Source organism: Suricata suricatta, chromosome 6 (genome assembly GCF_006229205.1).
Source record: "Suricata suricatta isolate VVHF042 chromosome 6, meerkat_22Aug2017_6uvM2_HiC, whole genome shotgun sequence".
NCBI lineage: Eukaryota > Metazoa > Chordata > Mammalia > Carnivora > Herpestidae > Suricata > Suricata suricatta.
Genome location: NC_043705.1, coordinates 18,555,391 through 18,582,359, shown reverse-complemented (window position 1 = coordinate 18,582,359; position 26,969 = coordinate 18,555,391). Strand labels below are relative to the sequence as shown.

Genomic DNA, 26,969 nt, shown 5'->3' with positions numbered 1-26,969 from the left:
GTAGGTGTAATGTTCACATCTAAATTTTCTATCACAGAGCAGCTTAGAATGGAGGAGTTGACCATAAATTGATTAAGTACATGTGCAGTTTGATAGTGTGGTGAAGACTAATTCCAGCAGAGGCAGCAGAGGCTATAGTGCTTACCGCAGCCAGGATCCCCCTGATTAGGAAGCCTCTGAGTCACCTTTGCCTGGTTAATGAATACCAGTGATGGAGATCATGGCTGTCAGATGCAACCAGGGCTATGTACAATACCATTGTGCTGTAAGAGGACGCTAGCCTGATCAGACGGGTGTTTATGGCTTCCCCATGTTTTATCGGGCAAGGACTTGCGTTGTATCGAGAGGCTTCAGGATGAGGAATCTTTGTAGAAGCTTCGTCCATCTTGAAACTGGGAGCGGTGGTTGCTCATTCAGAGTCATTGGGGGATCTCCACCATGCTATGATATGGCTTCAAACCAAGAGGGTATCCACAGAGATCGGGAGTCTGAAAGAACACAAGCATATTCTCGACCCCCGGTGAGAAGTTTGAACTAGCACCACAGGATGAGAGGGTTCATCTAATTTAGAAGAATGTAGATCAGCCGCAATTAGTCCTGGAAGGTCAAGATTAAAAATTTAAGAGTGATCCAAGATAGGTTGAGGTTGTAGTATAGACAGCCATGGATAATTCCTCCCTTTTTTGTTTTTTTAAATCTAGTTTTGTGTTTATTATGTACTCGTTCTACAACTGCTTGGCCTTGTGGATTTTAAGGACATTTAATTTTATCTGCCATTTCCTTCTGCTTTTGTTTCCCACATCATTCCCTCCTGAACAATTTTGTCCCTTAAAATCTTTAAGGTTGCTGAGGATGGATGGTCTTCTCTTATGTGACTTCTTCCTGCTGAATTGGGGCATAGAGGTGTTCCTACCTATAGGACATTGCTCAGTTGGGGTAGGTATATGGGAGTTAAGAAAGGGAAAGACAGTGTTCAGGGGAAACGGAGTCTCCTTGAGTAGTAAGGATCAGATGTCTCCTGGACGTAATAGTGGTCCATCAAGAGTCACAAAACTATGACAAAAATACTTTAAAAATGGGCATGATTAAAATATCTAATACAACTGACGAGGAAATTCAGTTATTTCTGTGGCACATAATGCTTCAGTAATCAGAATATCAAGTGATGACCTTATATAAAAATATTAAAGCTAGCAATTGCGTATAATCTCTGGTATAGTTCTAGTTTTTACTCAAATGTAACCTAAGGCTTATTATTTGCTTGGCAGTACTGTTAGAGTAACTTAACATACCAAAGAAGCCTAATTGATTAAAATGACTTAATTTAAATCTTAGGAAATTTGTTAAAAGAAAAACCTCAGAAAGTTATAAAGCACAAAGCGTGTTTACCATAATACTCCCGAACCCTTCATTTCTCTGTACTAAGAAGCCAAAAGCAGATAAACTTTGTTTAGTAATCAGTGCTTTAGCATCCCATCCTATTTAGAAAAGGCCTAGATGGCCAGCTCCCGTGGTGGAATTGGTTAGCAGGCGTTACTTATAAGAAAAGACCTGGATGTCCAAAGAACTCAATCCTGATTTATCATGCAAGCAAAACTTTTTAGGTTACTAAAGTCTTTGAACGCTATCTTAACAATTACCCGTGAAAACTAGGAGACAAAGCTAACCATTACTTTAAGTCATAACATGAGCTTTTTTGACCTTTCATAAACAGGTCTATTTCAAACCAAAAAAACCTTACATTTGGGTCCACTTAAAACAATTTGTTCCCCATGGTTAATTATTACCTGGAACACTGGTGGGGAAATTGTAAGTGGGTCGACTTTGCTCCTTGACATCTCGGAGACCATGTTTAAAGTTGGGAAAAGGTTTCTATAGCTAATAATATGGCTCGCAATTCTGAATGTTGGGTAGAGCCTGGTCCAGTGTATAATGTATGTTCCCAGTTTTTTCCCCCAGATTTCAGAAGGCAAGAAGCCTTGTGAGTTTTCCCCGAGGTATCTGTAAACACCATAAGGGCAATCTTAATAGGTTGCTGCATCAGGGTGAGGATGTCCTCAGAGGGAATCTTTTGTTCCTTTAAAAGGTTAGATTTTTCCCAGTGGCAAAGGAGGGAGTTAAGTGTTCTCTGGATTTAGGGGTGCTGAAGGGGCTGGCAGAAAATAAGGAGGTTTAGTTCCTTGAAAAATTTGTTGTTTACTTTGCGTGGGTCTCCATCTTCATACACATGATCTGCATGCAGGGGGATAATGGATGTATGGACAACAGACCATGTAAGAATACCCACAGGTGGAACATTGGTACCTTCTGTATGGCCTTTACTGTTTGACCTATTTGTTCCCCAAAATTTAGGTCAAATGTTCTTTGTTTGGTAAACCAAGGGCAGTGTTGCTGGATAATCATTAATAATTTAAGGAGTGCTATACACATGTATTGCTTCTGTTCTAGGGATAGGGAGTCTCCTATAATGATTCTCTCAAAAGTTCTCCAGCAGCAAATTCTAATGCAGTTTTGTTTTTCTCTTACCTAATCAGGAGAGACTGTTGTCAAATGCACTTTTTATCTTTTAGAGCGCTAGGCATTGTGGGGCATTCTGCAGTCCTTGAGTTATGTGGGCTTATTAGCCACATTGGGTTCTAGTCATGCCAGCTTCTTAGTCACGACAGCCTCTAGCTATGTTGCCTTTTTAACCATGTTGACTTCTGATCATGTCCCCTTCGGTCACATTGACTTCCTTGTCATGTTGGCTTTTCTTCTTCTTTTTCTTAAAAATTTTTAAAACATTTATTGACTTTTTGAGAGACAGAGAAAAAGCATGAGTGGGAGAGGGGCAGAGAGAGAGGGAAACACAGAATCTGAAGCAGGCTCTGAGTTGTCGGCACAGAGCCTGACATGGGGCTTGAACTAATAAACTGCAAGGTCAGGATTTGAGCAGAAGTCAGATGCTTAACTGGCTGAGCCATGCAGGCACCCCCCATTGGCTTTTCTTCTAATTACATTGGCTTCACATTGCCTTCTATCACATCTAACAAGTTACTTGTGATTCTACTGCTGTATCTTGCTAGCTAACCTCGGTGTTTTTGCCCCATGGTGGCAGCTTTTTGCCTTAATCTTTTCTCTAACCCATTTATATAAGTAGAACCTATTTCCCCACAAGTTGCCTAATGACACCATCTTGTTTTCTTAGGTTGAGTGGTACCCATTGTTTTCCCTTGTTGAAATAATATTCCCTAATTCAGTCAGTCTTCCTGTTTCTGGCTGCCTGCACGCAGCTTCTGAGGCCTCTCAGGACTGCCCAAAGGTGCTTACTTTGTAGATGAGGTTGGCCACAACCCCACATACTATGGCCCACGAAGTCTCGTTCAGGAAAATCTGGAGTCACTCACACCCCAATTTTCCACACAGAAGAATCAGGACAAGCAAACTTGAAGAATACAAAAATAATCTGAGCTCCATCTGAGAGAAGCTTACCAGAGATCTGGGAGAGTACCAGAAGAGGCAGACAACCTACAGGGCTCTGTGGGTACCTTCACCCATGTAGGAGCCATCCCTGGACTCTTCAGCAGCTGTCTTTTGGTCCCAACTGGGCTGCCAAAACTGACAATGACAAAACTAAAACAATTTCATAAAGAGTTTGATGCTCTTTATCTGAGGGAAAATAGTCCATGGGCTGGGGGACCACAGTGCTTCACAAGCAGTGGAACACTCTTCCCAAGAGATCTGGGGTAAGGGTGAGTGTTACACAGCCTTAGAAGCGGCAGTGTAGAAACAGTGCATGATTGGCTAGGAGACAAAGGCTTTAAGGAGATCAAGCTGAGTTGGAAGTCTGTGCTTGGTGTATGTTAGCTTTTCTTGACAGGTTTTTATCAGAAATGCAGCCCGATTTAAGTACAGATTTTGTGATGTGGGCTGGGCCACTGGAGCAGCCTCCATATTGTGGGTCTTGATATATGATTGAACTTTATCACTTCCTACCTTGTCCGTTTTGTCTTAATTCTTTTGGTCTATTGTTTTGCTTATTTCCATGAGGGAATTTCCTTCACATGTGTAGTGATCTTTTCTAGGAATTCTTTTTTTTTAATTTTTAAAAAATGTTTTATTTATTTTTGAGAGAGAGAGAGAGAGAGAGCGAGCAAGGGAGGGTCAGAGAGAGAGGGAGACACAGAATCCGAAGACAGGCTCCAGGCTGGGAGCTAGATATCAGCACAGAGCCTGTTGCGGGGCTCAAACCCACAAATCATGAGATCATGACCTGAGCCGAAGCTGGACGGACGCTCAACCGACTGAGCCACCCGGGAGCCTCTCTATGAAATCTTAATCTTGAGAGACTAAAAGTCCCATGGGCATGGTTGGGTGTGCTGCCCTGTAGGATAATGGGGTGGCCAGCTGTTTTGTTGAGGACACTAAAATGTATTTTTCTGGAGTCTTTTCTGTAATAGGATTCACTTTCTCTAGATAAGAATCATACAATATCCAGTCTTCTCATTAGGCTCTTTATTTCTGTAGAACAACACTTTTACAAATGAGATATTAAAGTAATGGTCAGATGTTACACAATCTCGGAGCCAGAGAGGCCTCCAGTGACTGGAAGGTTATGTATAAATTCTTTTAATGTAAAATAATCTGAATGTGTCTTGTAAAGTAAATAATCCAATTACAAAGCTTCTGACATTTAGACATTTGGAAAAACAAATACCCCTTCTCATAAGATAAAACTCTTGTATAATGAGGAAAATAGTAAGTTCATTAGGTAATCAGTAGTGAGATCAGGAAAATGCTTCTCATGTCATGTATTAATAGCAAATTTGAAACAAACTTACTTTTATTTTCCTAGCTTTTATCTAAATATAAAAGAAGACGGTGCCCGGATCACTCATTTACTTGAGCATCTGAGTCTTGATTTTGGCTCAGGTAATGAGCCCAGGGTCATGGGGTTGAGTCCTGCATTGGACTGTGCACTGAGCCTGAAGCCACCTTAAGATTCTCTCTCTCTCCTCTCTAAATTAAAATAAATAAATAAGTAAACCATTAAACAAACAAACAAACAAACTATAAAAGGAGAAAAGTAGTATGAAACCAATTTTAAAAGATTGACTAAACCTTAAAGAGGTGATGTTGGTCTGTGTGTAATTGTCTTTGAGTGTTTCCTATCAAGTAGGAGGTTAATATTTCCCAGTGGGGGGCTTGTTTCCCTTGCATTACCCAGTATAGCCCCAAACTAATATATTGTATTAGATCAGTTGTGTATTTATTTTTTACTATAGCTGTCTGGCTGGCTCAGTACTCTTAAATAATATTACAATATTTACCTATCTTTCTTTTTGCATACTCTCTTTTTGGATGGAAAATCAAAACGTTGGAGTCATCACTTATGTTATTCAAGTACGTAAAGTCCAGCCAGTTAATAGAGAATTATACCTGTTTTTTTATTTTTATTGATATTTTAATGACCCTTAGTACTGAACTCAGACATTATTGCCTTGGGTATATCATGTCAAGTAAGGAGGCAGTAAATGCTCCATCTGCTTTATCATTAGGTTAGCTGTTTGTTTCTTTGCAAACTGCTATTTTGAATTGGGAAAAACAAGAGCTTGTGCAAGAAGACAATTGCCTTTACTTAGCATACAAATGTTTATGGTGCTTTTGATTAGTGGTGGATTTTTTTGAATTTCAATGACTGGAGAAAGCTTGGAATTCTAATCCAACTCCTTGCAGATTTAACAGAAGAGTAATTAAACAATTTCCAGATATGTAAGAGAGTACTTCCTAATCGATCAATACATTTCATTATTACATATATCTTCCCAAATTCCAACTGGGCATTACATGTCCCAGAAGTTAAAGCTTGAGCATTTAGATTGGCAATTTTTGAGAAAGTTGGGGATTAGAATATGTAAGTGAATTTGAATCCATTGTTACACGGTAGCAGGGTTGAAAAGGCCCATTAAACAAAAGTGAAGAAAATCAAACAGGCTACTTATTTAAACTACTGCAAGCCTACACATGAAGTAATTGCTCAACATGAAAAGTCTTTCTGCTTTTTCAAACCTCCAACTTAAAAATCTCCAAATGAGGGGCGCCTGGGTGGCTCAGTTGGCTAAGCGTCCGGCTTTGGCTGAGGTCATGATCTCATGGTTTGTGGGTTTGGTCCCTGCGTTGGGCTCTGTGCTGACAGCTAGCTCAGAGCCTGGAGCCTGCTTTGGATTCTGTATCTCCCTCTCTCTCTCACTCTCCCCTGCTCGCACTCTCTCTGTCTCTCAAAAATAAATAAAATAAAATAAAAAACATTAAAAAATTTTAAAAAATTATAAAAATCTCCAAATGATCTTTATGTGCACCCTCAATCTGCAATTGTCTAAAGGTCACACTTCAATTTAAAAAAATTGAAATACTAATTTAAAATTTCACATTGGCTGTTAAATTTCATTAGATATGCAATAAATGCTTGTTGAGAGAAGGAATATTATGAAATCAAACAAGAACCAGAATGATTCAACCCTTAGGGTGGCAACATGGGGTAGTTTCCTCAGGAACTAAGCTATGAGTCTTGCCCCTGCCCTTCCTCTGGCCATGGGCAATGACAGCAAAGAGGCAGCTGGCTGGGCAGAAGGTAGTAGCTCTGGCAGCTATTACCAGAGGGGGAGGGGGAGGGGGAGGGGGAGGGAGAGGGAGAGGGAGAGGAAAAAATAAGAAAAAGAAGAAAAATACCCATGCGCTCTTTCTCTGTGTTGGTCTCTCTCTCTCTCTCATATACAGAAGCAGTAAACTCTCTGTCCCCATATTCCCATCCCCAAATCACAGCACCTCAGGTGAAGGAGCTAGGTCCACCTTTCCTTCAGGGTCATTCAGGCTGCACTGATGTTTATGAGAATCTATTTCATAATATTCCTAATAAGAAAGGAAGTAGAGATAACCACTTACCCCAGCCTTTCCACGTTCCTTGTTCAGTAGTTTCCAGTATGTTGTGGACCCGGACTCTTCATCAAGAGCCGTGGGAGTTTGGGAGTTTGGGCAAAAATGTACATTTTTATATCACATTCATAAAGATCTGAATCAAAACTTTTGGGAGTGGCTTCTAGATATCAGCCTTTTAAACAAGTTTCCAAGGTGACTGTCATGTACCCTTGAGTCTGAGAGTCTCTGCTTTATGTGTGACCCTGCATTCAGATACTTATTAACTTCTGCCATGCACACCACATAATTTATGGATCTTATCACCAATAAATTTATTATCTGGTAGAGATGCACTAATAAGGAAAAAATAGTAATATGTTAGAGGTAGAAGGAGAGGTATAATGTAATAGAAAGGCTGAGCCTTGCACTCATTCATTCATTCTTTCATTCATTCATTCTGTGAATTATATGCCAGAAACTACTGGATGCCTCATGAATATTTAGGTAGCTACTAGGTCCTTCTTAATTCTTCTTATATAGACTCCCCTTGTTTTGTCTACATGTAATATGTTTTACAAGGTACTTGCTTTTATGTTTAGATTCATTTATCTTCCTTATTTGTTTGTCTTATTCTCTATAGCCAAGTTGAATATTCCTGAATCATGCAGCAAAGACATATAGCAATACAAGATGCATTTCCAAGTCACACTGACACAAAAAAAAGGATGAATAGTCAGTAATCTCAGTATGTATGCGAATAGAAGTTTGCCCTAGGTGGTTGAAATCAGGGCTTGGAAAGTGGAGTCTGGGGAATTTTAGTATTATATGGGTTGATGACCTTTGAATGTAAATACAGAATTATTTGTATGGGTTCCTTTTGGGAATGTGTAGCTTTTAATAGAGTCTCTAGAAAACTTTAGCATGAATAGCCTGGATTTCATAAACCTAATGCCTGCAATAGCCAGACAAGTGTAATAAATGGTTAAAAAGATGCCCAGGGTAAGAGGCTATAGATGGATGTTCTGGCAGACAAGGAACATAGAGAATGTGTGTCTCATCTGAACGGAGCAGCTCTCTCTGCCTCAAGACCACAGCTTTGCACTATGGGAATTCAGGCCCTGATGGCCAGCTAGTCAGATTCTTCCCAGAGAGCCGAATATATTACTTTTTCTCCTTTCTTCTCTTTTTCTCCTCTTCCTCCACCTCCTCCTTCTCCTCCTCCATCTTCTTGGGAAACTCACTGTATATTTTCCCTGGATGTAGGATTCTTTTACTTCAACACTTGAAAAATGTTTGGCGACTTCTTTTATCTTCTGTTGCTTCTGTTGAGAAATATTTGGGGGAATTCGAATTGTTGCTTCCTTATAGGTAACATACTGTTTCTCTCTTGCTGCTTTTACATTTATTTCTACTTAATTTTTTTAGGTGACAGAATTTCTATTATGATATATCAGCGGATGGATTTCTTTGCATTTATCCTGTTTACTATTGTTCTCTTTTTTTTTGTAGATTTATGTCATTTTTCAAACTTGGGAATATTTCAGCCACTAGTTTTTCAAATTTTGTTTTAGCCCCAATCTTTTCCTTATTCCTTCTGGGACCTCAGCGATAGATTTTTTTTTTTATTATTTCCCTGATATTCATGAGGCTTAGTAGTTATTTATTTATTTATTTATTTATTTATTTTAATATTTAAGTTTATCTATTTTTGAGAGAGAGAGAGACAGAGCATGAGCCCATAAGGCAGAGAGAGAGAGGGAGACACAGAAGCAGGCTCCAGTCTCTGAGCTGTCAGCATGGAACCTGACATGGGGCTCGAACCCACTAACCTGTGGGATCATGACCTCAGCCGAAGTCAGACTCTTAACCTACTGAGCCACCCAGGTGCCCTGAGACTTTGTACTTTATATTTTTAGTCTATTTTCTCTTTGTTCAGATTGGATAACTTCTATTGATCTATCTTTATGTTTACTGATTTCTGCCCCCTCTGTTTATTTCCATTCTGCTCCTGAGCCCATCCAGGGAATTTTTCAATTTCAGTTCGTTTATTTTTAGTTCTACAATTTTTATTTGATTCTTAGTCATATCTTCCATTTCTTTGCTAGAACTTTATGTTTTTCCATTTGTTTCGAGTGTTTGTAATTTCTTGATGGAGCTTTTTTATGATAACTGCTTTAAAATTCTTGTAAGATAATTCCAGCATTTGGATTATCTCCATGTTGGCATCTGTTGATTTTCTGTTCTGATTTGAATTGAGGATTTATTGGTTCTTGGTCTGACACAGAATTTTGGATTGTGTTCTGGACTTTTAAAGTATTAGGTTATGGTACTCTATGTGCTATTTAAATATTCTATTTTACCAGGCAACAGACCTGTTTAGGTTCAGGAAGTGTGACTTGGACTACTTTTGTAGGTGGGTCGTAGTTCCAATGGCAGTTTAGTTTTTAAACTTTTGTGCAATGATTTTGGTTATCCTGCTCATGTGCTGCCAGGTGGGTTTGGAAGTTGAGTGCTATTCCACACCACAGTCCACTTTTAAAAGCTTTTGTATATTGAGGCTAGTCAGTGTCACACATGGGCTGCATTGGGTGTGGTTATGAGTTCATGTTGAGATAGAAGAAATCTGTGTTCCTAGCGTGCTCTTTTTCTCATTCTGATCTCCCATGTCCCCGGTCTGATGGGGAGTAGGGGGAGTGCCTCCTCTTGGCTGATCTTTCCTTGGTGCCGAGCCAGGACTGTAGACACGGTTCCTGTTTATCATGTAGAGCAAGATGGGCTATTGGATGGGGCAGAGGACAGGGCTCAGTCTCCTCTGTAGGTACTGCGTAGTGAGGTTTTTCGGCGGGATTCTACCCCGTAGTGTTCACAGCACCCAGGGAGAGGCGAGCAGGAGGAAGGGCACTGCAGCCTATGCGTGATGGCTGTGATGCAGCCACGTGAGACTCGGCTCTGCTCCGCCAACACTGGGGAGAAGAGAGAGAGGCAGTTTCTTTTGCGGTGTTTGCCTGCTGTAGGGAGGTTTCGTCCAAAGGGCCTGTCCTAAGGGGTGCGTTCTTCCCCGTGCTCTGGCTAGGAAGCGTAGGCTCTCTTTAATTTTTTTAATGTTTATTTATTTTTATTTTTTAGATAGAGAGAAATAGATCATGAGTGAGGGAGGGGCAGAGAGAGAGAGAGAGAAAGAGAGAGAGAGAGAGAGAGAGAGAGAGAGACAGAATCTGAAGCAGGTTCCAGGCTCTGAGCTGTGAGCACAGAGCCCCATGTAGGGCTCGAACCCACAAACTGTGAGATCATGACCTGAGAATGGCAGGCTCTCTTTTATTATTTTTTAAATATTTATTTTTGATAGAGAAAGAGAGGGAGAATGTGTACACTCATGTGCATGCATGAGCAAAGGAGGGCCAGAGAGAGAGGGGTACAGAGGATCTGAATTGGACTCTGTGCTGACAGCAGAGAGCCCCTCAGGAATCCTGAGATGGTGACCTGAGCTGAAGTCTGCCGCTTAACTGACTGAGCCACCAGGAGAAGGGCAGCCTCTAAGTTTGGCATCTCTTTATCGCTTTGTGTTTCAGGTTGTAGGCTGCTCTAGTGTCAAGGCCAAGAAATAAAGGAGACAAAACCCAACCACACCAGTAAACTCACTACCCCCTTGTTCCTGGAGTCTGTAGGTCCTTAGGCAGTCTGCCTTATCTACCTGTCACAGGGTTCTGATAATTGCTGATTCTATTTGGTTCAGCATGTTTAGTTGTAGTTAGTGAGATTGGTACCTTGCAATGTGCTTACTCCATCTTGTCTAGGAGGCCTGGCTCCTTTCTGGTAGCAGTGAATGGGATATGAGCTTCTAATCTAATCATCCTCAGATTCTTGATGAAGTTTTAATCAATCAACATAAGTATAAGTGACCTGTAATTTCAAATGCTTAGGGAGATAAATTCATTGTAAATATGATATCCTATGTGCTGTTAATTTAAGAATTTAATTTAAATAATTTCACTTGCTTCACATATTTTAGTTTTTTATTTTTTAAAACAATTTTTTGTGTTTTTTTTAAAAGAAGTTTATTTATTTAGAGAGAGAGAGAGAAAGAAAGGGCACAAGGGGAGGAGGGGCAGAGAGAGAGGGAAAGAGAGGATCCCAAGCAGGCTCTGCACTTTGAGCACAGAGCCCAATGTGGGGCTTGAACTCATGAACCATGAGATCATGACTTGAGCCAAAGTTGGATGCTGAGCCACCCAGGTGTCCTGCTTCTCAGATTTTTAATGCCATATTTTGGACACACAGAAAGCTACAAGAAGGGTAACCTTTCTCGTCTTTTGTTCCTCTCTCTCTCCTTTCCTTCCTTCCTTCTTTCCTTCCCTCCTTCCTTCCTTCCATCTCTCCTTCTTACCTTCCTTCTACAAACTACCTCTTCCTCTCTGAGGGACTATGTATGTATCATATGCATAGGATAGGCATGGGATTCAACCGTGTCCATGTGTGTGCGCTCCCTCTCAGGACTTGAATCATGGGCAGAGGAACAAAAATGACTGACTGAATGGATTTGAAAGTTACTTCCTGTGGCAGCCGCAAGGCCCTGCCTATAATTCTGTTTTAGCTTATATGTCCCTGGAAGAGTAGAGCTTAGCACAGGGCTTGTGGGCAGGAAGTATGTCTTTAGAAGTGGTTCAGAGCAACAGATGCAGAGGACAGAGAGGCTAAAACAGAGAAGGAGGGAGAGTTCATTCGGAGCTTCATGTTCCAGCGGATCACTGCCCTAAGCAATTGAGATTTAATCTTGCTGGGGACCGTCTGCGGAGCCATGTGAAAAGGAGCTCAAAATTACCCAATTGGGGAGTAGAAGATGGTAACGTTTTACCAGCAGCTCATGGCCCATCAATTGCCACAAGAGTTGCTACTCCTTCACGTCTCCGTGTTTTGTGCATGTGCGTAAGGGGCTCTCACAAGCATACTCTGGACAGAGAAGGCCCCGTACAACAGGGGATGTCACATTATACCTGTGTAATTATCTTCTGTAGCAGTGGCTGGAATAGAAAATTGACCCAAGCAGATATGATGTGGGGCCAGGTGGTCTCCAATACACATTCCCATCGGTGCCCCTTTCAAAGCCTCCCAGATGTCTTGCTGTCCTTCCTCACCTTAATCCAATGAGCAATTCCCAAATCTATTTACAATGAATTCTCTCTCTTTTTGCATGTGTTAGCCAGAACAAATTTCTGTAGATTGCAACCAAAGAACCCTGACACTTCCATTAATCTGTTCTGTTTCGCTGCGAGATAGTTTCATCTGTGGTAAAAGTCTGTCTCCTTCGTTGAATCTTGGCATGTCTATCAAAATGCTTGAGCTATGCTTCAAGGACCATATGCGTGTTGTTAAAATAGAATCTTCTGGCCCCAGATGCGGAAGTTTCCCTGTTAGCTTCTGATCCTTCACAGTTAGGCCTAACTTATTTACATAGTATTTAATGACAGGCAGTGCTTCAGTTTTGAATAGATGTAAACAGGCAGTGAATTGAAAATACAAGTTAAAGAGATACAGGTGGATGTTATCACATAAATACTATTTGGTTTTCTGAAATTACAATTATGGCACTCCTGAATGATCTCCGATCCCGCCGTATTATAATGTGACAGATGTATATGGCTGTGATTTCTCTAGCGATGCTCGCTGTTGCTTCCTTGTCATCTTTAATAACAAAGCAACCGGACAGATTAAGTGGAAAAGATTTATTCTCTGTGAATGCCAGAGTCAAAGCATGCTGTCATAGTAACAGGTTAAAGCATTCCACGAGGAGGTTATTATGCATGATAGGATGGTGCAGCCAGCAACCTCTTTCCATCCCATTATATCAGTGGCGCACTATATGCATTTCTACTTAGGAGTTGATAGAGAGGACTTTTGTGATAACTAGCATCAAAAATTTTAAATGCTAATTATAGTATGTATTAAAAAATGCCCATGTCATCAGTGTACTTGAAATTGTACAAAGTAAACATATTGGCACAAACTGTACCCAGATTGAGACACAGAACGTTATCAGTCCTGTAGAGGCTGCTTTGTCTCTCTCTCAAGTCACAATTCCAGATACTTTATAACTGCTATCTGGACTCCTACCAAAATAGATGAGTTTTCCCTGATTTATTGATGTCTTTGGGTATTTTATTTAAAATTTTTTGTCGAGGGATAAGTTACATCCAGTGAAATAAATCTTAAATGGTGTACTGTAATGAGTCTTGAGAAATGCACACAACCACATAGCCAATGGCCCTATCAAACTGAAGAACATTCCATCACCCCTGATTTCCTTGTGCCAAAAAGAGAAAGCAATGCTTCTCCCGCAAGCAACTACTTTTCCAAAATCTTTTGCTATAGATTGCTTGTTCTTGAAATCCACATAAATGCAGTTGTGTAGTACCTACTCTTGTATTTGGCTTCTCTTTACTCATCATAAAGGTTTTGCGATTTACATATGTTGTATGCGTAATCAGTTTGGTTTTTCTATTGATGGGCAGCATTCCGCAGTATAAATGTAGTACTCCAATATTCCACAGCACAAGATTGGATAAAGTATAGTTTTACTTCTTTTTCAATCTTTATAATTTTCATTTGGGTTTCTTGATTTAATTTTTGGCTAAGACCTCTAGTACAATGTCACATAGACTTGTTAAAAGTCAAATCCTGGTGGTATTCACAATATGAAGAGAGAAAGAATTCAGTGTTTCACCATTACGGATAATGGTAGCTGGAGATGTTTTTAGGAAATAGGTGCCGTCTGTTAATTTATGGAGTTCCTTTATATTTCTAGTTTGGTAAAAGGTTTTTATCATGAATGGATGCCAAACTGTGCTAAGAAATTTTCTGTGTATACTGAAGTCACTCATGTGATTTCCCTTTTATTCAGTTAGTATGGTGAATGACATCATTTTATACAAATGGTAAATTAATTTTGCATCCCTGCGATATTTCTCACTTGGTCATGTTGTGTTAGACTTTGAATATATTTCCAGATAGGGTTTGCTAATATTTTGTTGAGGATTTTTGTGTTCATGAGAGAATACATTTCTCTAGTTATTTTTCTTGTAATATCTTCATTAGGTTTGGTGTCAAGGTTATGTAAATCTCACAAAAATGTTAAAAATATTATGTTCTCCTATATTTTTTCAAGTATGTATAAGAATGGATTCCCCCCCCCCCAAATATTTGATAGAATTCATTAGAGGAAGCACTTGAATAAACTTTTTTCTCCTTAAATATTTGGTAGAATTCACAAATGACACCATATGGACCTGGAAAGATTTTAAGTGAATACTCAATTTTTAGCAGATATATTGGCATTTAAAAATGTTCTCTATTCTTGTGTCACTTTGGTAATTTGTGAAGTTTGTGTCCATTTTCTTAGCTGTCAATTTTATTCACCTTTAAAGGTCCTTTGTAACATTGGTAGCATATGTAGTAATACTCTTGATACTGGTAATTTGAATTTTTGTCCTTTTTCCTAGATCAGTCTTACGAGGTATTTTTCAATTTCTAAAAATTTTCAAAGTATTAATATTTGGCTTTATTCAGGTATTCTCTGTGGTCTTTTGTTTGTCATTGATTTCCATTTGTTATCTTTGCTGTTTCCATCATTCTACTTATTTTAAGTTATTTTAACTTTGTTAGAAAAACAAAGTTAAAAGTTGGTCTTTTAAGAAGATTATTAAAAATTTAAATCCCTAGCAAGACTAATCAAGGGGGAAAAAAGGAGAACCACACACATTACAAACATCAGGTATCAGGAAGAAGGCATCAGTAGGTATGTATACAATAGACATTAGAATGAAAACAATAGGATGTTATGGATAACTCTATGCCAATAAATTCTACAATTTGGATGAATGGACAAGTTCCTGGAAAGACATATATTGCCAAAATTAACATAGAAAGAAATAGAAAGTATGATTAGTGCTGTATTTACTCAAGGAGTCGAATACTTGGTGACGAATTCCCTCCTCTCTTCCTACAACTAACTCTCCATTCTTGATGTCTTTCCCTGAGAATTCTAGCAAATATATCTTAAAATGTTTATTATTTATTTTGAGGTGGGGGGTGCAGAGAGAGAGAGAGAGAGAGAGAGAATACAAAGCAGGCTCCATGCTTTCAGTGCAGAGCTCAATGTGGGAATCAGGCTCACAAACTGTGAGATCATGACCTGAGCTGAAGTGAGACACTTAATTGAGTGAGCCACCCAGGTACCTCCTACCAAATATTTTTAAAAGATATAATTACAGTATATAGAAGCTCTTTCAGAAAAAATAGTGGAACGCTTCATAATTCTCTTTATTGTTTTATTTTTTTAAGAACAACATAACCTAAATACTAAAACTTCTCAAAGACAAAAATAATAAAATAAAATTTCAGACAAAATATTTACAAATATAGACACAGAATTCTCTTTAAAAATTTAGCAAATCAAATCTAGATAGTAATATGTAATACATATAAATAATAGTTAAATAAATAAGATAAACAATAAATATAAAGATAAATAAATAAATAAATAAACAAAATACATAAAAAGGGTAATATGCAACCAATGAGTTCATTCCTGGAATGAATGAGCTTGATTTTCCATTTGAATATCAAGCATTATACTTCATCTTATTAACAAAATAAAATAAAAAAATTTGTGTGGTCTTTCATTATATATACAAAAATGGGCATATAATAGAATTTGATACTGCTTCATGACATCACCTCTATCAAATAATAGAAGGGAAGTGCCTTAATGCAATAAAAGGCATCTGTGAGAAATCTATGGCTAATATCATACTTAATGTTGAAATATTAATTCTTTTCCCTTAAATTTTGGAAAAAGACAAAAATATCTGTTCTCGCTATTTGTATTCAACTTCTTCTAGAAGTCCATACCAATTCAATAGGGTAGAAAAACAAGATGAAAAAAGTACACATTGGAAAACAAAAAATAAAACTGTCATTATTTGAGGATGATATGATTGTAGTCTAGAAACCTCTGTGCTATTTATAAGAAAGATGACTAAAAAGGATATTTTGAAAGATCAAGAATATAATATTAGCATATAAATCAATTACATTTCTATATACTTTCAGCAAACCATTTGTAAATTAAGTTAAAAATCAATGCCCTCATAATTGTATTTAAAAACATCAAATCCTAAGGAGTGGATCTAATGAAAGTTATGCAAACTATCTCCATGGAAAACTATGAAACATAGCTGAGAGATATTACAGAAGTCCTAAATATACTATCCTCTTCATGAATCGGAGGAGTCATATTGTTAAGTTCTCTTTTGTATTTCAACTGATCTACAGATCCAATTTCTATCAAAATCCCAGAAGGATATTTTGAAGAAATAAATAAGGTGTTTCTAAAATACATATGGAAATGAAAATGATGTAGATCAGCCCAAGCAATCCCAAAAAAGAACAAAGTTGGAGGACTGAACAGTACTTGGCCTTAAGATCAACTATAAATCCATAGGAAGTAAGACAATGCGTCTTAAGTATGTTCAGATTAATAGATTAATAGCAGAGAATAGAGAGTCAAGAAAATATATGTATATGATGTATACACATATTTCCATATATGTATATAATAATATATACAAATACAAATTTCTATATAAATGAGGATAGAATAATAAGGCAGTGAAACAGAAAAGTAAGTCAAGAAATAGAACAGTATGACTGTGTGTGCAAATCCATACATAGCTAATAGATCTTTGATCAAAATGTTGAGTTAAATCAATGAAAAATCAAAGTCTTTTTTTGTTTTTTAAGTAGGCTCCACACTGGGCATGGAACCCAGCATGGGGCTTGAAATCGCAACTCTGAGATCAAGACCTGAGCTGGGGTCAAGAGTCAGATACTCAGCCAACTGAGCAATCCAGGTTCCCCCAAAGCAAAGTCTTTTTTTTTAAAAAAATATAACTGGAATATCTGGATGTCAGTGAGAAAGAGAAACTTTGACCTGTATCTTAAATTTTCACAGAAAAATAATTTATGATGTTGGATATTTACATGCAAAAAGAATAAAACTGGGCCACTTTCTGACACCATACGCAAAAATAAACTCAAAATAGATCAAAGACCTAAATGTGAGACCTGAAACCATAAAACTCCTAGAAGAAAACGTAGGCAGTAACTTCTTTGACATCAGTTTTAGCAACATTTTTCTAGATGTATCTCCTCAGGCAGGGGAAACAAAAGCAAAAGTAAACTACTTGGACTGCACAAAAAGCAAAAGCTTTTGCACAGCAAAGGAAACCAATTACCAAATGACAAAGCAGCCTCCTGTATGGGAGAAGATATTTGCAGATGATATATCTGATAAGAGGTTAATATTCAAAATATATAAAGAACTTATACAGCTCAACACCAGAAAACCAAACAGCCTGATTAAAAACTGAGCATAGGATCTGAATAGACATTTTTCCAAAAAGATATACAGATGGCCAACAGACACTGAAAAGATACTCAGCATCACTAACCATCAGAAAAATGCAAATCAGAACCACAATGAGGTATCACCTTCCACTTGTCAAAATGGTTTGAATCAAAGACAAAAAAATGACAAGTGTTGGCAAGGATGTGGAGAGAAAGGAACCCTCGTGCACTGTTGGGAATGCAAATTGGTGCAGCCAGTGTGGAAAGCAAGTATGGAGGTTCCTCAAAAAATTAAAGGTAGAATTACCATATGATCCAGTAATTCTACTATTGGGTATTTACCCAAAGACAATAAAAACACTAATTCAAAAAGATATGTGCACCCCTTTGTTTATTATAGCATATATACAATAGCCAAACCATGGAAGCAACCCATGTGTCCATTTACAGATGAGTGGATAAAGAAGATATGGTACATACACACAATGGAATACTACTCAAGCATAGAAAAGAATGAAATCTTGCCATTTGCAACATCGATGGAGACAGAAGGTATAATGCTAAGTGAAATAAATCAGAGAAGGACAAATGCCATATAATTTTAATTATATGTGGAATTTAAGAAACAAATCAAATGAATGAAGAAAAAAGACAAAGAAACAGATTCTTAAATTCAGAGAAGGAACTGGTGGTTGCCAGAGGCAGGGTGTCTGGAAGAAGAGGAAATTAGTGAAAGGGGATTACGAGCACACTTATCTTGATAACCCTGGGCAATGGATTGGACTTGTTGAATCACTGTATTGTGTACCGGAAACTAATGTAACGGTATATGTTAACTACACTTCAGTTAAAAATAAATAAAATAATTTGTGATGGTTAATATACTGAAAAGTTAAAGCAGAGCCATAAAGCTTATGGTAGAAAAAGAAAAGAAAATAAGAGAGACTATCTTTGGGACACTGGTGGAGTCAAAGATTCCTTTGATGCATAAAAAGCACAAACTTTCAATGAAATTATGGAATAAGTGAGTTTCATCAAAAGACATCATGAAATAAATAAATAAATATAAAATATAAAACTAATATAAAAGCCAGAAACTGGGAGAAATAGTCATAACACATACATTTAGGTTGTCTAAAAAAATACAAGGAACACTGTAAATTCAATTAATAGGAGCATGAATGTCCCAGATTTTAAAAATGTGCAAATTGTTTCAATAGACACTTCACAGAAGATGATATATGACCATTCATTAAACACATTATGTTTATCATCATTTCTCATCAAGAAAATAAAAAATTCAAACCACAGTGAGATACCATTTCATGTTTATTATAATAGCAAAAAAACCCCGATACCTATAAAGCTAACAACAACATATTTACTTCTATATATCTATCTCTGTGTCTGTAACTGTATCTCTATATAAAAGTGCCAAATATCGGTGAACATGTGGAGCTCATGAAATTCTTTGACCTTCTTTTATGGAAGATTAAAGCAATGCCACAACTTTGGAACGATATTTGGCAGTTTCTTATAAAGTTAAACATAAATCTCCTACGACCTAGCAATCTCATTCTTAGGTATTTTTTCAAGAGAAATAAAAACATATGCACAGGAAGGCTTGTAAAAGAATGGTTATAGTGCCCTTGTTCATAATGGGTGAAAACTGGATACAAAAATGTGGGTACAACCCAAAAGTCCTTCATAAAGAATATGGATAAACAAGCTGTGATATGTTCCCACAGGGAAGGTATATAGCAACAAAGCTATGAATGTGTGGGACAAGGTGCTTGAAGCTTGCTGTTTAGTCATTCTATCTGCAAGCAAACCTGGACACAGAAAGAATACATGCTATATGATTCTATTTACATGAACTCCAGAGACAAAACTGATCTATGGTAAAGGAATCAGAGTGGGCTTTGGGGACTGAGGTAGTTATTTGATTAAATAAATAAACCACAGTGAGATAGGAAATTTTTGAGGTGACAAAAATGTGCCATAGCTTTTTTTTTTTTTTTTTGGTGGGTATATTTGTGGCACTTATGGGAGTAGACATACATAATTATCAAAACTCAAATGAGCACCTCAAGTCTGCATTTTGTGATATGTTAATTATTTAAAATGTGGCCACCAATGTTTGGGATTTGAGTCTGTCCATTTTTTCTTTTTGTATTTTTGAGCTCTGTTGATAGGTTTATACACATTTAGAATTCCTTACTCTTCCTGCCACCAGAATATATTGTATTCCTTTATATATTGGTGTTTTTTCTCTTTTTCTTCTTTTGGCAGGGAGTTATTAGTGGATCCTCTTGTGCCTGGTGGGCTTCGTTGGAGGCTTATTTTAGTTTTCGTCCTTGGTCCTGGGTCATGGCTTTCAGTCTAGGGCCTAGTCCTGAGTTGTAAGGTGTGGCCTTTTACGAGCTCAGCAGTATGACAGATGCGGTTGGTGACATTCCTGCCCTTGGCTTCGCCAGGACTCCTGTCTTGATCTGCACTGCTTTACCTGTGGAATCTTACTCCACACACAGCCCTGTCCTCAGCCAAGGCCCTGAGGCAAGCTCTCACACTGACAGCTGGGCCCTTGGATTTGTGCTACTTTCTCCTTTTTTTGCAACTCTTTCTTATAAAGTCTGTTGTTTCTGCAGACCCAAATAGCCCCTTTTTCTCCTCAACTCAGATGGTCTTGCCTCCCCAGCCTGTGCTTGGGGTCTCCTCCTCTGTGCACTGTCCAGTGGTGCTCGTAGGCGGAAAACTGTGATAAATGCGGAGCCAGTTTCTCCTGTTCTCCATTTCTCAGCTGGCTGCCTATTGTCCGGTTTCTGAAAATAGTTGCCTCATATAGATAGATAGATAGAGAGAGAGAGAGAGAGAGAGAGAGAGAGAGAGAGAGAGAAAGTCCAGTTTTACAGTTATTTTCTCAGAAGGGCTCACTGATACCAGTTACTTCATCATGTTGAAAGCAAAAGTCTGTTATTGATATTTAATTCCCTAAATATTTTTTTAAAGTTTGTATATTTATTTATTTTGAAAGAGAGAGAGAGCGAGGGAGCATATGAACCCAGGTGTGAGCAGGGGAGGGGCAGAGAGAACGAGAGAGGGAGAAAGAGAATCCCAAGCAGGCATTGCATTGTCAGTGCGGAGTCCAATGCAGGGCTTGAACTCATGAACTGTGAGATCGTGTCTTGAGCCAAAACCAGGAGTTGGACGCTTAATCAACTGAGCCTCGTGAAGTGCCCCAATATTTAATGTTTAAGGGTCATTGGCTCTAGAGGAGTGTTATATCAATCTTGGTGTTGTTGAGGTATAAGATGTTTACATCTTGCTTGTTTTATTGAGCAGGAGAATAAGTAAACAGTCTTCTCTAGGAACAAAAAAGCTGGTAACTACTGTTAGCAGGTAAATTTACTTCATTTCTGATACGGAGTGACAGAGTTGTAGCTTAAAGTAAATGTGCGGTACTATCCATCTTTAAATAGAAAGTGAAACCTGAAACCACGAGTGCCAAAAACAGATGTAAAAACAAAACCCAGCAGTGTAATACTGTGTGTGAGAAACAAAGGTTATATTTGTTGTTGTTTTTTAAAACATGAGTAAACAATTCATTTTTGCAATTATTCTTCAGCAACTGCTGTTCAGAATTCCAAGGTGTCATTTTAATTGTTTCTTCAGTTAGAAAAACCAGTTGGAATTTTGATCCTCTGGATTTCAGATAAAAATGAGAGAAGATAATGTGACCGAAGAAACAACATCATGACTTTTATTTCAGGGTCAACCCCGTTTCAGAAAAAAAAAAAAAATCACTGGAAAATAAACTAGAAATGGAATCCTGTTTCTCATTTTTAACTCATAGATTTAATTCCATGAAACTGCTTGAATTCCTTAAATGTATGTAACTTACAAATGAAAACATTGATATATTTCTGTTTTTGTTTATTTTGTTCCTTTACTTTTCTAAAATTGAAGCAACCCCAAACAATGCCTAAGCAAATAAATAATGCCTTCCTTGTAATAAAGTTTGATTGACCTAGGATACTTGGTCAAGGTAGAAGTTTCCTCCGTGAAATTGCCATATGAGTGTATAACTGGTTTTTACAATTTTAGTAAATACTAAAATCGGTTAATTTGAATGCTGGGCTCTTAGGCTTTTCCCTTCATTCCCTAATGATGGTAAAGAAGCTGCATCGTGTTCTAGTGGTCCTCAGTGGGGGTGGGGGGCGGGGAATGATGGCTTGAGATGGGTGGGGCTTTGAAGGGTAGGGAGTGGGGGAGATTTGACCTCCTAAGGGATGTCTGACAACATCTGGAGACATTTTTGGTTGTCATGACTGGCAGGGAGATTCCCTAGCATTTATTGGGTAGAAGCACAGGGCACCTCACTCACACCGAGAATTATTTGGCCTAAAATTGCAGCGGCATCACAGCTGAGATCCTCTGCTGTATTCTTACGGCCTTGGGTTCAAATACCAGCTGTGCCCCTTGTTAACTGTATAATCTTGAGAAAAATATTAAAATGAGCCTTATGCTTACTGTCAGTGCTGGTGTGAGGAATTGCTGTAAGGAATAGGGATTTAGTGTGCTGCTAGGAAGGTAATAGACCTTCAATAATTGGTGGCTATTATTAATGCTACTGCCGCTTTATATTGTGTTAATTTACATTTATATAAGAGACTCCTTCATGTTCAGGTTAAAAATAATTTCACCTTTGAAAAGAGAGAGAGAAGTGTGTGAGGAAGCCTGCTGGTTTGTGTATGGGGAGGCTTCCACAGCATTTTCCCTCGAGGAATAAACAGAGACCCAAAGGTTACATTGACCATGTATAGGGCTATATATTGGATATATTTTAGTTTCATATGGACCACAAATTACAGACAACTTTGTGGTGCACACTGAGACCTGACCTGATATGTGTTTTGTTTTATAATATTAGTCCCTCCTTCAAAAGCAAGATAAAACAGTTGGACCAATAACTGGAGCTTACTTGGCTGGTGAGAAAGAGAGCATTTAAAATAATACAATTTAGGGGCGCTGGGTGGCTCAGTAGGTTGGGCATCCGATTTCGGCTCAGGTCATGATCTCTCAGTTTGTGGGTTCAAGCCCTGCGTCAGGCTCTGTGCTGACAGCTCAGAGCCCGGGGCCTGCTTTGGATTCTGTGTCTCCCTCTCTCTCTGCCCCTCCCCTGCTTGCTCCATGTCTCTGTCTCTCAAAAGTAAAATGCTAAAAAATTAAAATAATATAATTTATAATATGTTGTATATTTTAGAATATGTTACATATTTTATTAAATTTTTTAAAGTTTATTTGTTTCAGAGAGAGAATGAGAGTGAGGAGTGGGGGAGGAGCAGATAGAGAGGGAGAGAGAGAGAATCCCAACTAGGCTCTACATTGTCAGTGCAGAGCCTCATGCAGATCAAACTCCCAAATCATGAAATCATGACCTGAGCCAAAATCGGGAGTCAGACACTTAGCCAACTGAGCCACCAAGATGCCTTTAGAATATATATTACATATTTTAAACGTGGGTTACAAATGCTGGTTTGCATGTCATACTTATTCAGAGAAAATGAGATGAAACTCTATCTCTAAAGACTTCTCATGTGTAAAGGACAACTGAAAATCTTGGGGCATATGCCAGTGTATAATAAATATTATCACCCTGCATCAGGCTCTGGGCTGACAGCTCAGAGACTGGAGCCTGCTTCAGAATCTGTGTCTCCCTCTCTCTCTGCTTCTCCCCTGCTCATGCTCTCTCTCTTTCTCTCAAGAATAAATAAACATTAAAAAATAAAAAAATATCATTAAATATGCTTTAAAAAAAGTTTATTTTAAGAGAGAGAGCACATGGGAGTGAGATTGGGGGAGCGGTAAACAGAGAGAGGGAGAGAGAGAATCCTAAACAGGCTCTGCACTCTTAGTATGGAGTCTAACACTTAAATTCATGAACTGTGAGATCATGACCTGAGCTGAAATCAAGAGTCTGACGCTTAACCAACTGAGCCATCCAGGCACCCCTAGACTTGCTATTGAGTGCAGAGTTTTCTTATCACATAAAGTTGGGCATAGGATCTTAAAGCAGGGCTTTGGTATCTTTTAATGGCTCTGCCTGTACGGGAGGCATTCATTCCTTGATCAGTGATTACTGAATGCTGACTATGTGCTTATTCCTGTCCTCGAAGTTGGGAGTATTACTGTAAGTAGAATAATCTAGTGGGAGGGGTAATCATTAATCAAATAATCATATAACATGTATTTTCACACTATAAGAGGTACTATAAAGAAAAAATAAAGAGGCTTACAAAGGAGGTGAGAAAGCACTCCTCTGAACAACTCTAGTAATTTCTGAAGACATTTTTGCACTATTTTCTTTATTCATTTATTCATGTGTTTATTCATTCATTCGCCCATTCATTCATTCATTCATTTGCTTGAGAAAACTTTATTAAATCCACCCTAGTTACATTCCAGGCACTGTGCTAGCAGCTGGGGAAAAAAATTGTAAATGAAATATTCATGATGCCTTCTTGAAATTTATGATTTAGCTATTCAAGTGACCAAATGTTTTAAAGAAGTGAAATCAGACACTGTCATTCCCTTGCAAAATAACAAATAAGGGGAAAAAAAGGAAAACCAGAGAAACTGTCTGCAGATCAAATTAAATCACACAGGTATTATTAGCGATGCCAATTACATGCTGACCTTTGTGACAACACATGAACAAACCTGCCGTTTTTTTGTCAGTGTTGCAGGAAGAAAGAGGAGGCACTACTGACATCATTAAGTTATGACCTTGATTATTAAAAACGGAGAAGATGCAGAAAAGAAAATCAGAAGAATGTCCTGACGGCAACATGGTTTTCTAGCAGGCAGGAGTTAGTTTCTGACTTACTCTTTGTCATCTGTTCCTAAAATTAATTCTATTTGTTTAAATATTCACAAAACATATAATTTCTTACTTTGCCTCTAGTAGATAGTATAGATAGATTTAAAAATGAGAGGTCTCAAATTCAATAATGTATTTTTGTAAATGATTATTTCAAATTTCATTTATTAAGGCTTAATTACTGTCTTTCTATATAATGAGTCCACTGCATACCTTATAAACGCTTCCAGTATTCACATGAAATTTTAATGAACACACAATAATGGTCTTATTAATTTTAAATTAAATGTACTTGTTCATTTTTTAAAATAAATTTAAAGTGCCACTATAAATAACTCAGGAGAGCGAATTCATTTTTACACCAGAGAGACTATTAGTTTGGAAGTTTATAACTGTAAATACTCTGGTTCTTCTCAAAGAATATGAGTAGCTAGCGGAATTTGAGTGTTTCTTTTTTTTTTTTTTTTGTCTGTGTCTGATGCTCATATAGTAATTACAGGATATACATTTCATGGATTATTTAGTTTAGTTTTTATGAAACCATAAGGCAGGCCTCCTATTATGTTCATTTTAGAGATACAGAAAAATGGTTTACAGAGGTTAAGTGTCAAGCTCAGAATCATGTCTTCCAGGATTTAATAGGATTTCAGTTTGAGTGTCTAAAATTCCAGGGACTTAAAAAAAACGTTCTATGGACTTAACCACTGTTTTAGTAGAGTAACATCGTTGACCTCATTTCTAATTTCAAATTAAATTTTACTTGGTTAAGGGGTTCTTCAAAGCTGGAAAATGTCCTAGTGAATGCATTGTTGAAAAAACTTAGGCTTTGTCAGTAACAACAGGCAAAATGATAGCAATGAAAGCTGAACATCTTTGTCTTAAAGGGGGGAAAGTGTTCTGGCACAGCCCACATTGGCCCACAGGAGAAGGTTGTTAAATATTAAGTACCACACCACTGAGTATAACTACACTCACAAAATCAGACTTTCTGCCCCTTATTTGATAGATGGGTGCGTCTTCTGGTGCGGTGCCAGCTGCATCCACAAGACATAGTGGTGAAGGTCATGCTAAGTGGATTTGGCCATATTTGGTGCCAGGTCACCAGGGCTGCTTTTAACTCTGGCACAGCAGAAACTGTCACCAGCAGTGACCCCTTCGTCGGCGTCAGCTACATTGTCTGTGTGATCCAGTATGATTCTACCCATGGCAAATTCCACACACAGTGAAGCTTGAGAATGGGAAACTTGTCATCCGTGGAACCCATCTCCATCTCCCAGGAGTCAGAGCCTGCCAGCAACAAGTGGTGTGATGCTGGTGTTGGGTATGCCATGGAGTCCACTGGGGTCTTCACCTCTATGGAGAAGACTGGGACTCACTTGGAGGGTGAGGCCAAGAGGGTCATCATCTTTGCCTCTTCAGCTGATGCCCTTATGTTTGTAAAGGACGTGAACCATGAGAAGTAAGACCATTCCCTCAAGATGGTCAGGAATGCCTTCTGCACCACCAACTGCTTGGCTCCTCTGGCCAAGGTCATCTGTGACAACTTTGGTATCTTAGAGGGAGTCATGACAATAGTCCATGCCATCACTCCACCCAGAAGACCATGGACAACCCCTCTGGGAAGCTGTGGCATGATGGCCAAGGGGCTGCTCAGAACATCATCCCTGCTAATACTGGTGCCACTAAGTCTGTAGGCAAGGTCATCCTTGAGCTGAATGGGAAGCTTACTGGCATGGCCTCTTGTGTTTTCTCCACCAACGTTTCAGTCATGGATCTGCTCTGCTGGATAAAGCTGTCAAATATGATGATATGAAGATGATGGTGAAGCAGAAATCAGAAGGTCCCTTCAAAGGCATCCTGGGCTACACTGAGGACCAGGTTGTCTCCTGCTACTTTAACAGTGACCCTGATTCTTCCACCTTTAATGCTGTGGCTGCCATTGCCCTCAGTGACCACTTCGTCAAGCTCATTTCCTGGTATGATAAGAATTTGACCCCGGCACCTGGGTGGTAGACCTCATGGTTCACTTGACTTCCAAGGAGTAAGATTCCCATGGATCACCAGCCCCAGTGAGAGCCCCTCAGCCCCAGTTTGGGGAGACCTGGCCCCAATTCATCCCACAACACACTGAGGATCTCCTGACCTCTACACAGTTTCCATCCCAGATCCCCTGAAGAAGATGAAGGGTTCGGGGTGCCCTACCTTGTCATGCACCATCAATAAAGTATACCGTACCCAGTCGAACAAACAAACAAACAAACAAACAAAATAAAACAACAAAACAAAATTAAAAAGTCCAAGATGTATGTTAGTGAAGCAGGTCCCTGACATCTTTCTTGTTCAGTCTGTTATAAGAAATCATAATGCTTTCTGATTATTCACATATTAATGGAAATTTAAGTCGTGTTTAAAAAGTTTTTATTTTATTTAGTTTTGTTTATTTATTTATTTATTTATTTAGAAAGAGAGCATGTGCATATGTACACACACGAATTGGGGAGGGGCAGAGAAAGAGGGAGAGAGAGAGAATCCCAGGCAGGCTCTGTGCTGTCAGTGTGGAGCTCAATGCAGGGTTCGATGTGGGAGCTCAGTCCCACAAACCCCAAGATAATGACCTGAACTAAAATCAAGAGTTGGATGCTTAACTGACTGAGCCACGCTGGTGCCTCTGCAAAACTGTTTTCCACTTTTATATTCAGTCTAGCGGAAAGTCATAGGTAGACGGCTTATGAAAAAACCTCAACCCTTTATTTCTAAAGACTTATTTTACTCTCATATCTCTATGTATTTCATT

The 26,969-nt window shown here is 38.5% G+C and overlaps 1 pseudogene; it reads left to right on the top strand.

Annotated features, from left to right (window-relative positions):
• Window positions 1-355: 355 nt before the first annotated feature.
• On the top strand, window positions 356-26,220 carry LOC115293365 (annotated as a pseudogene).
• Window positions 26,221-26,969: the final 749 nt, after the last annotated feature.